The sequence below is a fragment of the Pseudophryne corroboree genome, chromosome 4 (assembly GCF_028390025.1).
Source record: "Pseudophryne corroboree isolate aPseCor3 chromosome 4, aPseCor3.hap2, whole genome shotgun sequence".
Classification (NCBI taxonomy): Eukaryota; Metazoa; Chordata; class Amphibia; order Anura; family Myobatrachidae; genus Pseudophryne; species Pseudophryne corroboree.
Genome location: NC_086447.1, coordinates 203,180,949 through 203,193,031, shown reverse-complemented (window position 1 = coordinate 203,193,031; position 12,083 = coordinate 203,180,949). Strand labels below are relative to the sequence as shown.

The 12,083-nt window shown below is 44.1% G+C and overlaps 1 protein-coding gene across 2 annotated transcripts in view; it reads left to right on the top strand.

Moving 5' to 3' along the window:
• Nucleotides 1–33: 33 nt before the first annotated feature.
• KLHL30 (kelch like family member 30) overlaps nt 34–12,083 on the top strand; it is a 94,445-nt gene continuing 82,395 nt past the window's right edge. Inside the window, exons 1-2 of one of the 2 annotated variants that reach the window (XM_063915802.1) lie at nt 83–132; nt 9,308–9,365. The gene's annotated coding sequence lies outside the window, so the exon portion shown is untranslated. Of the gene's footprint in view, nt 133–9,307; nt 9,366–12,083 lie in introns of both variants that reach the window. The other variant, XM_063915801.1, reaches the window with a different exon arrangement.

Here is a 12,083-nt window from a genome sequence, read left to right as displayed (position 1 = left end):
GGGCTGACTGCCATCGAGCGGGTGATCTATTAATAATCCCAGTGAGCTCTTCGTTCAGACACACTAGAAATACTCTATGTAACTGACAGAGGAGCAGAAGTGAACTGACAGATAGACTGAGCTCTTTATCAGGTAAGTTATATTTGTGGTCATTGTGTGTGGATAACTGTTGTACTTGTGTAAGAGAAGTGGTTTTACCATAAGTTACCCTCTTGCATAAGCAGTTTACCCCAGCAATAGGAAAATGATGATTCATTTTCCATGTCACAGGTTGTTTTGCTCCATGGTGGTCACTAACAATACGCGTGTCTTGTAGCATTGTGACATAGAATGACTAATGACTTGTACAAATGGTCACTGAAATCGCTGCTTGTTAACAGCATGGACAAGCTCCATTATATTGTGCTAAGTGTAAGGCTGGTGACACTGCAAGCAGTGCTTACATATTGCACAGTGAACGCTAACACAGTAAGGGCCTTATTCAGAGTTAGGAGTAAGAGCAAAAAAACAGAAGCAATTGGCTCCTGGAACAAACCATGTTGCAACGCAAGAGGAGGAAATGCATTTATTTGTTTTAGCATGCAGGGCAATTACTGAGTGCTTTTTACACTAAAGGCCAGTACTCACCGGCAGATCAGGGGAGAGATGTGTGCTGAGCGGTTCTCAATCTAGCACCAGCGATAGCGATGCGCGGGGCTGCGCATCGCTATCGCAGTGAGGGATACACAGGGAGTGATCGCTGCTTAAAATCTAAGCAATCTAGTCAGATTGCTTAGATTTTAAGCAGCGATCGCTCCGTGAGTACCCCCTTAAAATTTAGAATTAAGCGATGAGACACAACTTCCCAACTATAAATCTCTACACATTTTAAATCTGACCTGCCTGCAGTGCGATATGGTTTTTTTAAGGTGCAAATTGCTCCTTTTTTGCCATATTCCTGAAGCTGTGTACACTGGCCAGTGACGGGCGGTGAGGTGAGGCAGAGCCTTTCCTGGCAAGCTCCAGTATAAGCCACAGTTTTTACTATATAAAGTATATGGGAAATACTACAAAGAATATATTATAAATACCTTCTTTGTATTATTCTAATTATTTTTATAGTAAAAACTTTGGAGTAAAAACTATATGGCAGGTGAGGCAGTGCCTCCTCCGCCTACCTTGTCCGCACATCTCTGATCAAAACTCACCAAATTTCCAGCAGCATATATTGATGCACCTATGTAATAACCCCACATGTACCCTTGGGCTCATATATTGTGTATAAATGTGGCTCTGGTACTAGCCAATGCCTCCTCAGCCATTTTCCTCACAGCTTGTCCCTGGTACACACTGCATGATATGTTATGCAATCATGTTACCTGCGACCACTCTTCATGACCATTGTGTAGTGTGTTCTCCAAATCTGTAATTTACACAGTTGTTCTTTGCATCCTCCCATCTGATGTGCTGCACAGTAGATGGGACGATGCAGTGAAGTTATGTTCCCCAAACATGTCGGATTGTGTAGTGTGTACGTAGACACGATATATCGTATTATCGTATTGGAATGTCACTAGGTCATGGTGTCTTTCAGATTTCCCCAGAGATTTGTGCTGAGCGATCTAGCTCAGACCGCTCAGCACACCTCTCTCCCCCACTCAGCACTCAGCGTGATGTGTGTTGAGCGAGGGGGGCTGGGGGGAGGCGCTCACTTCACCCAGCAGTGAAATGAGTGATCTCACTGGATTGCCAAATCTAGAGCTGGCTGGCACCCTACACACGGAGAGATCCTTGCTTCATTTCTAAGCAATCTAGTCAGATTGCTTAGAATTTAAGCATGGATCTCTCCGTGTGTACCCCCCTTTACACTCGCTTCTGAAAGTGTGGTACATGTGCTGCAAATTTGCATTTTATGTTACTATAGCTGCATACTGCAGACATAGGGGGTTATTCAGAGATGGTCGCAGATTTTGCTATCGCAGCAAAATCTGTGACCATACTACTCACAGGGTGGTCTTCAGGTTGCCGGCTGTCGGGATCCCGGCGCACAGTATACCGGCGCCGGATTCCCGACAGCCGGCATACTGACACTTTTTCTCCCTCTTGGGGGTCCACGACCCCCCTGGAGGGAGAAAAGATAGCGTAGCATGGCGAGCGCAGCAAGCCCGCAAGGGGCTCATTTGCGCTCGTCACGCTGTTGGTATGCCAGCGGTCGGGCTTCTGGCGCCGGTATGCTGGTCGCCGGGAGCCCGGCCACCGGCATACCCTGCTACACCCCCTACTCACATGCTGGGGGCTGCTAAGCACAGGGCAAGGCCACCAAGCATGTGTGGCGTTGCCCAGCGATGCGATTTCAATTCAGATGCACCTCCGCCATGTTTCCTATCACAGGAAACGCAAGCGACGTCATTGGCTCCCCCCAAAAACATCCATGACACACCTGGGGGTATATCTACTAAAGGTCGATTTTGTTTCTTTTAGCTCGATGTTATATCGATTTTAAATAGCTTTTAATCAATGTTGGGCTTCCAGGGTTAAAACACACATTTACTAGCAGATTATTTTTTTATATTAATTTTTAAATGTTAGTAAATGTATGTTTTAACCCTCTAAGCCCAACATCGATTAAAATCTATTTAAAAGCACTCTAATATCGAACAAAAACAAACAAAATCAACCTTCAGTAAATATACCCCCTGGTGATTAATTTAATTCTATAAAATGAAAAGTGAATCTAATGCAAGAATTAGTGTTTCTATGGGTCTGAATTGCTGGATGTCTGCCCAGTGCCCTCTTCAGATATTTCTGCCTCTCTACACATCTGTGCGCACCTGTAAATGGTGAAGGCATCTTTCTAACTTGAAGAGTAATATAGACCATCTAAGTGCATGGGTATACATCCAAAGCATTTTACTCTGCTCTCTGGGGGCCTGATTCTGGGGCTGGTGCAAAAAAATTAGTGGTGGCGGTATTGTAGCATTCACACTCCATTCAAGATAGCATATGGTACAGTACAGTGGAAATATTTTGCAGTTCTGTTACATTTCAGGCTGACAGTACTAAAACAAGCATCCAAGTGCCACCGAACCCCCTTCAAGTGCCACCGAACCCCACCACCCAGCAAGTGCCGTCCCTAGCTATTTGCCTAATGGGAAACTTGCCACTGCCCCCCACCACCACATCCTGCTGTGTGCTGAGCTGCAGCTATACAGCACAGATGACACCCCCCTCCCCCTCAGTACACACTACCCGATGTGCCACAGTGCTGCTATACAGCACTGATAACACCCCCTTCCCCCCTGTACACACTACCCGATGTGCCAGTGCTGCTATACAGCACTGGTGCATACTTGCCTACCCTCCCGGAAAGGCCGGGAGGCTCCCGAAAAACGGGTGACACTCCCGGCCCCCCGGAAGAGCAGGCAAGTCTCCCGATTTCTGGGGGTCACCCCCTGCCCGCCGCCCACTTAGCGAGTAAAGTGGGCGGCCCGGGCAGGCGATGACGTGATTCTTGTTGAATCGCGTCATCATAACCATGCCCCCTGCTGTATAATGCCGGTAATAGCGGCATTACACAGCGGGAGCGTGGTTTAAATGACGTGATCGAGAAGCCACGCCCCATTCCGCCTCTGGCCCGCCCCCCTGTCACGTCAACCTCCTGGAGAGAGCAGCTCAGAAGCCTGCAACTATGCACTGATGACACCCCCCCCCCTTCCCCAGCACACACTACCCGATGTGCCACAGTCCTGCTATACAGCACTGATAACACCCCCTTCCCCCCAGTACACGCTACCTGATGTGCCACAGTGCTGCATAGTTGCCTACCCTCCCTCATTCTGCAGGAGACTCCCTGAAATAGCAGCAATCTCCCTCACTCCCTGAATAGTCCAGCAATCTCCCTGATTGCATGTTACCCCTATTATGCAGCTATTACATTCTTGGGGGGAAAATAAATCAGACATATATACATTCAAATGGGATTATCAGTGCCATTTCCCTGCATTGGTTATAAGTCACAATGATCCCCACTTACAGTATATGGAACCTCTTGTAAAACACAATACACGAACAAATCCTGCAAAATTCAGTGTCTCTTCTTCAACAAATAGATCTTACTAACTTTGAGGCTCATTTACATTTGGATGTAAGTCATTTTTATGACACTCCTCTCCGATGTAGCAGTACGCGCCCGCGCTGGTGTTACTTTCACATCTCCCTGAAATGTTTTTTCAAAAGTAGGCAAGTATGCAGTGCTGCTATACAGCACTGATGACACCCAAAACACACACACACACACACACACACACACACACACACACACACACACACACACACACCCCACCCCCCCAGCGCCCCCTCCACTACAGCTTAGAAGATTTAGGTTTGCAATTAATAACTACATTTGTAGGCAGACAGCCTTATATTTTGTTTTGTCACGGAACTGAAAAAAACCCTGTAGAACGGCCACAGGTTAAAAAATGTGTAGAAGAGCCTGAAGGAAGACTGTGTCATCTTTATCTGTAAATTTCTATTTACAGTATGTGGCACATCATTCCTCCCAACTGTCCCGATTTTCGCGGGACAGTCGTTTTTTGGGGACTGTCCCGCTGTCCCACCTGCGGGCCGCAGTGTCCCACGGTGGGAGGGGGGGCAGTTGGGAGGCTCTGTCTCTCGCAGCCCTGCTTAGCAGAGCAGCGGTGAATAGACGCTGTGCGCATGCGCACAGCGTCTATTCAGGGGAGACAGGAGGAGAGGGGGCATGTCAGCAGCTCACAGAGCGCTGGGCATGCCCCCTCAGTGATGAAAACGGGGGGCGTGGCTAGCAAGTGTGGGCCCTCTGCGAAGCCACGCCCCTTTTTCATAGGCCACTCCCTTTTTCGGGAGCACGCGGCGAAGCCGCGCGTGTGTCCCTCCTTAGAACATAAGAAAGTTGGGAGGTATGTTATAGACAAGTGTTTCCTAACCTCAGTGCTTACGGCACACTAACAGTCCAGGATTTAAGGATAGCTATACTTGAGCACAGGTAACTTAGGGGTCTATTTACTAAGCCTTGGAGAGAGATAAAGTACCAACCAACTAGCTCCTGTCATTTTTCAAACACAGCCTATAATACATACTTGCCTACCTGACCCTCTCCATGAGGGAGAAAATGCTCTGTTCCTGGACTTTCCTGGTAATGTATGATTGCCATCATCTGTGGTGAGCTAGTTAATTGATAAGAAAGTAGAGGGTCATGTAGGCAAGTATGCTATAATATGGCAGCTAGGAGCTGATTGACTTCTCCGTCCACTTTATCGCTCTCCAAGGCTTGAAAAAGGGACCCCCTAATCAGTATGTCAGTTATTTTGGTTTAACCATCTGTGCTCATGCATGGATATCCTCAAAACCTGGACTGTTAGTATGCCTTGAGGACTGCAGAGACTGGCCCTGTAAATTGCTATCATCATGAATGATTGAATTGTGGTCATCTGTGTGGTTACCACGGCAATAAAATAATCAGCCTTATACCTGGAGAAAGAAATAGGTCCCGTAATGTTGTCTACCTTCCTGGGATGGACACTAGATGCGCATCCCCTAAGCTGTATCCGGTGTACAGGAAATACCACTCGTATTCTGGAACTTCAATTAGAAGTCACTCATCATTACAGATTAAGCATGACACGGCAGTAATGACTGAGTGGATATCACTCTGCCGAGCCTTTGTGTCAAGCTTCATTTCCTTTGCATAGTACAAAAATTATTAAATGTATCATGAAACGTGGTTGTATTAGATTACTGGTTTGTCTCTCTAATCACAGTATGTATAATTAATCAGGATTGTTTCTAAGGCTGAGGTGATTGATGTTATTTGATGCACTGTCTACGTGCTCAGTGTGAAGTCTCCCTGTCTTTCATTTTCAACAAATCCATTTTAGTAAGGCATATAAAAGTAGTACAAGACGGTAGAAAAGTATTCGTTAAAGCTCACTTATATAGTCATAGGAAAGAAGGCAGTCACCATACCCCATCCAGTGCCAAAATGTCCTTCTAATTACATACCACCAGTATTAAACCAACTGGTTACTGTCTTATGCTGAGTGGCAGCCTTCAGTGTCGGGCAGCTGCTGCAAGGGCTAATACCGCCCTGGCATTCATAACAGTGGCGAGAGATACATAATACATTCAGTACATAACGTTACTGCTGTGTTATACTGGTTAAACTGCAGCGTTAATTACCTGTCTATAAGAGAGTCACTGGAGATAATGAGGGGGTTCAGGAGTTACTGATGATTGGAAAGCAGATGATTCAATTATAAAGAAATATAGGTGCACTGGCAGGGGCCTATATGACCCTTTTACAGCTGAGAGTTTATTTACCCCTGTGCAGAGGTCATTTTTCGATGTTAAAAGAGTTTTTATTTTTTGGGATTTCAATAAAGTGAACCAAGAGCAAACTTGTTTTTTTTTTTTTTTTTTAATAAACACAGAAAAATATGTCAGTGTTTTAGTTTTGACACTAAACTCACTTTCCGAAATAGCACACGTGTAGGTTACACCAAAATAATCTGCACTTGAAAATCACTATGGGCCATACAGTAGGTATCTCAAACCACATCTCAATCCGCAATGCGATAATTTAATATATTGCAGGGATGTATCCGTTATCACATTCAGGGGCAGAGCTTGTGTGAACTCTGCAGTCTTCACAGGGTATTTTTAAACAAATACCCCGAATGTGTGCTGCACATATGTCACCACTGGCATCGGGTACCCCTCTTGCACTTACCCATGCTGCGTTCCTATGTCTCTGGTCATCTGATCACCAGCTTCCAGATCGGTGACCCCGTCATCTGATGTCTGCTGTAAACGCAGTTGCCGGTTTACAGCAGACATCAGATGTCTGAGGTCACAGTGCAGGAAACCTGTGATCAGATCACCGGAGGCACAGCCGAGCGCACCGGGACACCGATCACCAGGCACTGTCGGTACATTAAAAAAAAGAACCTTTAAAAAAATGTTTTATAGGGTGATCAGCCTGTCACCGACCCCTGACTGTGCTCTGCCTGTCAGAGCAGAGAATGGAGCCGGAAACCAGTGGGAACCTGTGAATAACGCTGTCCGAAGATAGTGTTGTTATCACAGACCTGCCTTCTGTATTTTTTCACAATTTTGGTAATTCCGCCTGATCGCAATTCCCATTACAAGTCATGGGAAATAAGATCTGACTACTAAAAAAAAAATAAAAAAAAAAATGTGAATTAAAGGGTTTGGAATACTTTTTCACAAAAACTGCTCCAAAAGCACTTTTAATACTGTAAATTTCAGTGAAACTGAAATAATGTTAAAAGGTTGTGAAAACATCTTTTTCACATTAGTTTAGTTAAAACAATATTAATAAATATGCCTGTTAGTATTTTATTTTTTGCAACTTTTTCTCATCTCATTTTAAACTGTCACTACTTGTATGTGTAGGCATAATATGGTAGCCCAACAAGGACTTCCATTTTTATAAACAGACAACCTACATACAGTACTGTACTAAATGATGGGACTATTTTTTATATTTGACACAAGATAGGGAAGATCTGAAATTTAGATCCACTCCTGTGGAAAATTTTACTTCAGATATTTTTGGTGATCACCAGGCTATAACTACTAAGGAACCCACTGTTTGAAATAGGAGACTCCAATCTTTCAAAGCAGCATCCCCATGTAAGCAGGTTAGTGTGGGGGAGATGTGCACAATGTGCCCTTCCCCATCTATGGAAAACTATTTTTTTTCTGTAGTGCTGGTCAATGTGTCTGGTGACCAGACAATAGCTGGTAAGCAGCCACATCACTCCACATACAGTATATAGACGTAATTTTGGGTATGTATGGGATAAAATTGACGTCCCCCCTCCCATATTTCTAAAATGGGTGCCTCTTAATTACTGGTAGCCAGGTAAGGGGTATAGCTTACCCAGTGCCTGGAATACATTATTTTCTGCAATACAGGGAGTTACTCTCTGGTGATCAGTGAGATCACCAGACATTAGCTTTCAAACAAGGGTACCCACATCTTTCTACATTATATGGTGAAGGAGATAGAGGGACTTTCCATAAGGAAAAGGACATGCTTTAGTTTCAGCAAAGGAAGATATAGTAAGGCACACAAGTGCAGATAGACAAAGGATAGACTTAGGTGGCATTATGTAAAACCTTTTAAAGAGCAACCAACCAATCAGCTTCTAGCTATCATTAAAAAGTACATTCTATAAAATGATATCTAAAAGCTATTTACTAAAGTTCCACCTGCCCTTTTTAGAAGGTATGACCATCCACAGGGACAAACAGGATTTCTAGAAGGGAGTTTCCAATTGGAATCCACAATTTCCTGCTCTGCAGAACATTGAAGCAAGTGCAGGAGTCTGGTGGAGAGGTAGAAGAACCTATACTGACCCTGAACATATATATATATGTATACTCCCGTGTCCCTGGTTGCCGGGTACTTACAGCGGAGGCTCCGGTTCTGTATTTCAGGCACACACACCAGCCGCAGTTCTCCGGGATCGCGTGGCCGCACTCAGGGAGGATGTAAGAGGTTCCCCCAGGCGGGACCCGCTGGAAATCGCGATCCGGCTCGGCCATTAGGAGGTGGGCCGCGCGCGCTGGCGTGGACACTGTCAGTACAGGGACACCACTAGACTACCAGGGCAGGGGCACAGGTCGGTTTTACTAAAAACCGTTTTCATATGGCCCACAGTACCCAGTGGTGAAGTCCAGCAAGGGGATAAGGCTCTAACCTGTAGCCCCTCCCCCAGCCCCAGGGCGCCATTTAGAGTAAATGTTCCTGTCCTGGAGCTGCATCACTCTCTCTCCCTCACTTCGTTTGGGTGCCATCTTCACATGCTGACCTGATCCTGGGACTGTTTGGGCAAATCCTCCTCTGTAAATCCGCCTGCATTATCAGCGCTGTGCATTTTACAGGACACTAAAGTATTCTACATGTCTGTTGACAGTGTTAGTTAAGAAACAGTGCATTACTTCAGGGTTATGTAGTACAAGTACCCTGTGATATACATCCAGTCTTTACTGTGCATTGTTATATCTATTACTCTGTAGCTTTACTTAGTATTACTTAGTATTGCTAGTCCAGTACGGTTTTATTACTTGTCATAATTTCTGCATTGTACATGTGACTGTGTGTGTGTGTGCATATAGCTGCTGCGTGATTTCTACTCTGTTTATCTCACTCAGATTGTTATCCCTATATTCTGTACCCTGAGGGGGCTAAGTTCGTCAGGGTCATTATTTGATATAGGTGTTTCACAGGATATACTTATTGTGCATTTTTCTCTTTTTTCAGTCACTGTATGCCTCTTAAATCCTCTGTTTGTGATTTCACACTGTACATGGGGTTCTTGGTAAGGTATTATACTGCTGATATTGTACTGTGTTGCCTGTGTTTATGTTTTCAGATATGCCAGCTTCAAGGGGCGACGGTGCTATGGCTGATCCCACAATGCGTGGTGGTGACGCTGCAGACACATTAGAGGAAATCATAGCAGCAGAGAGTTCAGGTTCTGGGGGTCCACTACCCTCCAGTAGGGCCGTAGCAACGGGGGTCCATAATGCTCCAACTTGGGCTACTTTCTCTACTCTACTAACTACGCTGGTAACTAGACTTACGCCCCCTATGGGACCTCACGTGCCGGTACAGCCACATATTGTCCCTGCTGTTAATCCGCCAAGGGCAGATCTTCTGTCCACTCAGTTACAGCAATTGAACCACTCATTGAACAAACAGAAACCTCTCCCTCGCCCGCCTAAGTCCAAGGGGTCCTCTAAGCGGGACATTACTTCCTCACAATCCACCCATATTCCAGACACTTCGTCTGATGAAGATGGCGTGTATACTAAGAATGCCAAATTGCTTTCTCACAAATATTTAAAATGCCCGCTCTAATATATATTGTAAACGCCTGCACCTCTTATTACCATATCCCATGAATGTGCGCTATACATCGCAAAACACTGCATAAGAGAAAACAATACACCCACACATTATCTGAGTTCCAAAGCTCATTGATGTATATATTTGTTATTAAAAAGGATATGGATTCAATATATATTACAAAGTACAGTATACCTATAGTTACATGATTACAACTCACACAGTAAGCAGTTAATACATAAAGTTACATACAGTTACATGCCAGCATACAATACCATTATCCTTAAGTTATATAAATTCGTCTTTCCATATCACTCTCTGTAAAGTAATACTGGGACTCCATCTTCCTCTGAGACTAAAACAGGAACTGAGCTGGCAATAACTCCATCATCGTCTCAGACCTTACAGCAACTCTGAGACCAAAACAGGAACTACCTTCCTGTGTGATCAGCTATATGTTATCTAGTTTCTGGGGGAGGGATTCACGATGAGTCACCAGTTCCTTTGTATATGCTGAATAGGTTCAGCCTTGGGGACGTCCAAAGGGCTGGCCTGAGTTTCCTGTTCATTACCTGTTTGGAATATCTATTGTTCTAATAAAAGTGATTCATAGATTTTATACATTTAATCATAATTCCGTGTTGCAATGTCCTACAACTTAATAACAAGTATCAAATGAATCTACACATTAATCTGGTTGCTTCAATAGTAAACATGACAGGTCTATCTGGTTCCGTTCACATAATACACATACATGACACCACTCCATCATATACAATTCTAAATCATCATGATGTCTGGCGCTTGATATTATTATAATTATGTACTGTATGAAATAAGTGTCGAATCCATCTCTGTGGCATGTCCGTGTAAATGCGTGTGTTACCGTATATTGCTGTGCTCGCTGTGCGTATTTGCAAGTATAGCAACTTATATGTGTGTAGTTTGTATGTTCTCTTTATGTAATATTTTTTTTACTTCGACAGTCCACCCTTTGGCAGCAAACAATAACTGCCATCAATTATTAACATAAGAAAAAATATTTCATACAATAATCGGTGACCTAGACACAAGTTTGTATGCATTTCGCAAATCAGACACTTGACTATATTTGGGGAAGACAGGGGGGAGGACGAGACATCCTCTATATCACAGGTTCTCAAACTCGGTCCTCAGGACCCCACACAGTGCATGTTTTGCAGGTCTCCTCACAGATCACAAGTGAAATAATTAGCTCCACCTGTGGATCTTTTAAAATGTGTCAATGAGTAATTAATACACCTGTGCACTTGCTGGGTTACCTGCAAAACATGCACTGTGTGGGGTCCTGAGGACCGAGTTTGAGAACCACTGCTCTATATGCACTCGGCGGTCACGGGACCACTGGTTGGGTGTGGGACAACATTCAACCTATAGAGTATGCTGGGACAGTGCTTTGGCCTATAATGTCTGATTTGCGACGAACATTTCACACATACATGTACCTACGTCTTTGTACACTGATGTTTGGATTCGATTGAGGTTCTGCTGGGTAGATGAAGAAGACACAAACAAATCGTGAAAGTGACATATAAAATTTTCATGATCTATATATTCCTATAATTTTCTGAACATTGTTTCCATTTCTGGAACGTATGCTAGGTCTGTTTAATCATTGAACAAGGGTTATAAGTAATGTCCTTCCTAAATAACATAAACCTTCGGAGTTCGGGGAGAGCCACTCATAAACCTTTCTTCCACATATATTAATGAGCTCTTTATCTGCAATGTGTGAATAGCCATTGTCTGACTGTTCCTGATTACCTCTGAACTCCATAACTACTAGAACTTTGATTTTTCTCTGACTTTAACAAACTGATCGGCTAATCCTGGGATCCTATAAGGAAATCACTCCTTCCTACAGAACCAGTTCCAGTCCCACACTCGACGACTCATAAAAAAAACCTCGCAAAAATAGAATATCCTGAAAGAAAATGTTTGTCAGCGGGAAAGAGAGAAAAGAGAAATAGAACAAAACAACTCTTGTTCATAACAAATCAATTACAATGACTGGTCTTTCTGCAGTCCTTTAGTACGCTCAGGTAGTGTTCAACAGTGCCGCCTCTCAGTCTTCACGGAACAGAGTCTCTGGTGATACTTTTGCGATCTCTTTGCCTTGCTTTTTGAATACACAGTTCACTTGGAACAC